The following is a 6000-nucleotide window of genomic DNA, read 5'->3' as shown; positions in this document are numbered from 1 at the left end:
AACCAATAACCAGGGTGACGAGGTGATATAATAGTCTTCTCCAACGGTGGCAAATGAGTTCTCTCTCTCTCTTTCTCTCTCTCATTTTATAAACTCATAGCTTTTTATTTAGTCAATATTTTACAGTTGATTACATTCATTTTTTGTTGTTGATACTCCCATTGTCCCAAATTTAGGTAGTGGAAGCTTCTTCAAGCTGGCTTTTGTTTCTTATTGACATACCATTATTAATCTTGAGTACATCCATATTTTTTGGCATAACAAGATGTTCCAGGCTCTACTTGTACTTTCCCCGCCCCAGCTCTAGAATCAGCCATTTCTCTGAAGAGCCTTGGCCACTTTTAATGGGGAAAAGGTATTAAAGACTAAGATTTGGGCTCCAGGTATGCTCATTGCTACTGGCTTTTTATTACCTCCAGACCCTCTCTTTCATTGAGTAAGTCTAAGAATATATATAAAAATATATGATCGTGAGATTGTATTATTATGTCCAATTCATAAGTGTTTTTTCTGAACTTCTTTGGCTTTATATTAGGATCTCTTTTCTCTTACATGGAAAATTTTGATTCCTAATAACATATTTACTTATTTGCTTTACCCTACACTATACGTACAATAGTTCCAAAATCACGATGCCAATATTAATAGTAAGAATAAAAATACCAGGTGAAATTTTGGTCCTCAGAATATATCCCCTTAAGCATGTAGACTTTCTGTGTTCAAAGGTCACTCTGTTGTTCCTTATTCATTTTAAGCCATGGGAATGAATTATCTCACTTAGGTGGAGAAGAGGTCCCTGAGGTCAGCAGCATTTAGATGTCAGGTAGAACAGCTGGCAGGAAGGAAAGCAAGAATTTGAGGTATCACAGGGACCCAGAGAGGAAAGTTTTTCATTACCAATGGAGGGTCCGCAATTGTATCGACAGCTGCTGAGAGCTCAAACATGATACAGACAGATACTACTAATGATAACCAAAAACATATTTATTGGGTACTTTTCTACATGCCTGTATGAAATAATAGAAAACATATGTATAGGTCTCTGCCCCTGGTTCCTGGCACAGAGCTCCTAAAACCCTTGTAATTTCCTGGGTGATAGGAGCATCTTTTATTCTAATGAGTTGACTCTTGCTGGTGTCGACTGAAATAAAGAGTTCAGGTGATACTAGAAGGAGTTTATTCAATCATCAGCGTGAGGAGGTAGAACCCCGGGAAACCAGCTCAACAGAGCGCTCTGACGGAACTGCCCCAAGGTGTGTGCAGCTTATATCTCTTCCACAAACAGTGCACGTGCAGAGAAGAGGAAAAGAAAACAAACTTACAACTAGATTTTTTGAAAAAGGGGTAGAGAACATCTGGGCTTTTCTCTAGATTATGCACTGAAGGTAACATAAACAAGAATTTCTTGGTTCTACATCAAACAAGTTCACAGATGCTTATGTTATCTGTGTGGAGGGAGGCAAGGACCAGGGTCGTTAATTACTCCCTCAATCTCTATGAAACGCAGCTGGGAAATGTGAGAGTGAGGTACCCCTTTCTCTTTTCCTGTTGTGGATCTGTCCAGCTGGTGTCTTCAGTCATGAGGTGTGGGGTTGCAAGGTCATTTTGACACAGGCTGAAGATGGCCTGCACGGCTGCTTCACAGTACAGCGTGGATTTTATTGTACTGACTTAAAGCCTATGCAGTTTGCTTGCTCTCTGTTAGACCAGGGAAAGGTGTCCCCAAAATCTGTCCTCACGGGGCTCCTGGATAGCTTCAGGATAGGGCCCTGTCACAAGAAAGACCAAGCCATGATTAGAGGCTTGGAACTTTCAGCCCACCCTCCAACCTCAGGGAGGGGAGAGGGGCTAGAGATTGAGTGAATGATCCGTCATCATTAGCTATGTGATGAAGCCTCCATAAAATTCCCAACAGTATGGGGTTTGTGGACCTTCCAGGTTGATGAACATATTTATGTGCCAGGACGGTGGTGCCCCCTCAAGTCTTCGAGGCAGAGGTCCTGCGCTCAGGACCTTTCCAGACCTCACCCTGTTCATATCTTCATCTGGCTGTTCGTTTGTATCCTTTAAAATATCCTTTGTAATAAATCAGGAACAGTAAGTAAATTGTTTTCTTGGGTTCTGTGAGCCACTCAATCAAATTATCAAACCCGAGGAGGGGGTCATGGGAACCTCCAGTTTGTAGCCAAGTCTGACAGAGGTTGTGGTGACCTGGGAACCCACTACCTGTGATTGGCAGCTGAAGTGGGGGACAGTCTTATGGGACTGAGCCCTTAACCTGTGGGATCTGTGCTAACTCCAGGCAGTTTGTGTCAGGATTGTTTGGTGTGGAAAACTCGCACATCTGGTGTCAGACGTGTTGTGAGTGTGGTACCAGTGTGAGAGTGAAGGAAAACAGTGAGTTTTTCATAGATAACCAGGCACCGTGTTTAGTGCTTTACACAGTTACCCATTTAATCTTTGTAGTAAGCCTATGGGATAAGCACTACTATCATGTCCATTCTCCACATGAGAAATTGAGCTACAGAGAGATTAAGCAACTCGCCCAAGGCCACACAGCAAAGGAGTGAGGGAACTTGGTTTCTCCCCCAGGCAGTTTGCCTCAGAGCAAGCTCTGAACCATGAATGTCCGCTGGATTTGGAAACGTGGCAGTTGTTGGAGGCCTTGATAAGAGCATTTTCAGTGGGAAGGAGGGAACAGGAGCTAGGAGGGAGTATGATAAAGAGTGGATTTGTGTGAGGAAGTGGAGACACTGAAGTGAGTCAGTTCCTTGAAGAAGTTTGGCTGTGAAAGGGAACAGAGGATAGAAACACAGATAGAGGGGGATGTAGAGGCAAAGGAGAGTTGCTTGTTCTTTTAATATGGGAGGCTCCAAAACATGTTCATTTGCTGATGGAATAAACCAATAGAGAGAGAGAAACTAGTGATGCAGGAGAGAAGGGAGAATTGAGAAGGTGAAAGGAATAGGACCCTGAGACCCAGAGCATCAGTGAAGGGGATGGTTTTAGATAGGGTGAGAGATATTTCTTCGGTACAGATGGGAAAGTAAGGGCATTCTCTTGACTTCATTTCCCCAAAAACTTGAGACAACATTGCCAGCTGAAAGTGGAGAGAGGTCTATGAGAGAGGTTTGAAGGAAAGGAGAAGGTATAAAATGGCTATCTGACAGAGTGAGCCAAAGGAGTTATCCCGGTAAGGTTGAGACCCAACTGGGGTTTATGAACTTGAATCTAAAGTAAAATAAAGCTAAGATGTATGGTTTTCTCCAGCTGTGTTCAACATGGCTGCCAGAGAACGCAGACAGATGATGGGGCTCATTCTGTGTTGGGAATTACCCAGGAGCAGACAGGGCAGAGTGGATCACAATGAGTTGATCATAATGACGGAGCAGGGAATCCAGGTGGACCAAGAGGCACATGGAAGCAGAGGGGATGGATGGGCAATGTGTCAGGGCCAGTATATCTGTGGGCCCAGTGAAGTCAAGAATGGAAGAGGAGGAGGTGGTAAAGGGAAATCAAGGGTTCAGATCTGGTGTTCAAGTATGACCCTGGGAGACCACAGTCATTGGAGGTCAGGAGACCAAGGAAGGCTCTGATTTTGAACTAATCATCCTAGAATGATGATAAGAGTCGAGGTGAGAAGTAAAACAATCAGTCTTTCTACAGGGGAGGAAACAGAGGTCAGAGATGGTGAGGAATGTTCTCAAGGTCACATGGTGATCTGGGAGGTGGGACTGGGATTTCAGGCCAGCTCTGCCTAACTCTAGATCCTGGGTCAAACCACTGCTCTACTGTTGAATCAGGGAGTTAAGCCTCTGGGGCTGGGGCCTTGAGTGCTTTTGTTTCCTCTCCTGCAGGGCTGGTGTCTGCCAGGCCACCTCATGCCAACTGCCAACACGGGTTACCCCAGCCACCTGCCTCCAGCATTTCTAAATCCTGCATTCTTCTCGCTATCATGAACTTCTTCTCCTCACCTTTAGCTGCCTCTGTCTCCAGAACCTGTTCTACCCTGGTGGCTGAGTCTATAGCTCCAGATCCTGCTTTTCATGGCACAGTCTGTCCCATGGCTAGGACTTCTTTTGACATGGACTGTCAGAGAAATGAGCGATAATGAAAACAACAGCACCTTCTTCTATTACCTTTATCAAGCACCTACTCTGTGCCAAGCTTGACATGTATCCTCTTTCATTTGATCCTCATGACATCTCATTATTGTCCACATTTTACAGATGAGAACACCAAGGCTCAGAGACATTAAGTCACTCATCCAAGACCACATATCTGGGAAGTTGCAGATCTAGCGTCAATCCTGAGTATGTCTGGCTCTGACAGTCCTTGCCCTTTGCAAAATGTGAAAATTACATAAGATAATGGACATGACAGCATTTGCACCGGTATAACACATTCTTATTTAAATAACTTTTTAAAAGAATTTCATGTTTCCTGGCCCCTATCTGCCTAATCAGGCTGGCATTCCCTGTCAAGTCTCCTCCAAGAATTCCTTGGAATCTAGGAGGGTGTCTTACCTGCATTCCAGAACATGTCCTGTCAGCTGCCGCATGACCTTCCCAGGTCTAACCTAATTGAGGAGGCACTTACAGTGTGCCTGGTGTCTTGTCCAGCACTATCTGCGTGATTTCATATACGTGTACTCACCCCTAAAATATACATTTAACACTGTTTCTATTCCACGAGTGAGGCACAGAGAAGTGAGAGTGGTAGCTATTGGTAGCATCCAGTGCTCAGAGTTGGCAAAGCAAGCTGTAGTGTCCGTACCGTTCAGTAGTGACCTTGGCATCTTTTCGAGCCTGAATCCTCAGGGTGATTTAGGGAGCTGTTCCTAACTGTACACAGCCTCCAAGCCGGGCACTCTGGCTCTCATGAAGATTCTGTGAGACACCCAGCATCCTTTAATATATTTCTTTGCTACTCAAACAGAAGAGAGCGGGTTTCTTTCACTTGTAACTAAGAATCCTGATTGATACACCCCATAACAGCTCTATCAGGTATGTGTGTCATTTGTATTATTTTAAAATTATTTTTGAGTATTTAATTAGCTTTTTAAAGTAATGACGTAGGTGCTTGTCAATCAACCACCCCAAAAGTAAAATGCAGAACCTCACAATAACCTGCGTCTAACCACATGCTTCCCTCCCCACTCAACCCTTTCCCTGACCAGCGGAACCATCCTCCTGAATCCTGTGTTTATCGTTCCCTCTCTTTTTTATTTTTAAAAATATCTATGGCATTATAACATATATACAGTAAACTGCACAAATATTGTGTACAATTCAAATTTATATGTGTGTATGTGCTATAGATTTTTGTGTAAACAGATCAACGTATAGAACGTTTCCTACACCCCAGACTGCTCCCTCATGACCCCTCTCAGCTAATTCCTGATGCTCCAGAGTAACCAGTGTTCTCACCTCTATCACCTTATGTTTGTTTTGCCTGTTCTTAAACATTAAAAAAAAGTACACTTTTTATGATGTATGTTCTTTTTATGGTCTGGCTTCTTTCACTTATCATTGTGTTTGTGCAATTCGTCTATGTTTCTGTGTGTAGTGGTAGTTTGTTCTTTTTATCGCTGTATATGTTCCATTGTATGAATACACCATAATTTACTTTATTCATTCTCCTATTGATAACATTTGGGTTGTTCCTTACCTTCCTTTGCATATCGCTTTATTTCATTTATATGTATTTCAAAAAGTATCATTTCCATGTTCACGTCTGAGGAAACTGAAGCTCAGAGAAGGTAGAGGACTTGCCTGAGCTCATGCAGCAAACAAGCAGCAGAACCAGGATTAACTCCACATCCTGAGTGGAGTCAACTGCAGAGGAGTGGGAGAAAGACCCTTCCTCTTTCCATTCTGTGGGACTTAGGGGTTCCCTGGGGTCCAAAAGACCCAGGTGGCCTGACCATCCTTGGTGGCAGCAGAATTGTGATGCAGCCTGGTGGCAAGGGGCTCTGTGTTGGTGACATGAGCCTATTCT

This window comes from Diceros bicornis, chromosome 19, assembly GCF_020826845.1.
Source record: "Diceros bicornis minor isolate mBicDic1 chromosome 19, mDicBic1.mat.cur, whole genome shotgun sequence".
Lineage (NCBI taxonomy): Eukaryota > Metazoa > Chordata > Mammalia > Perissodactyla > Rhinocerotidae > Diceros > Diceros bicornis.
The sequence above is the reverse complement of the archived record's forward strand: the minus strand, read 5'-3'. Positions refer to the sequence as shown.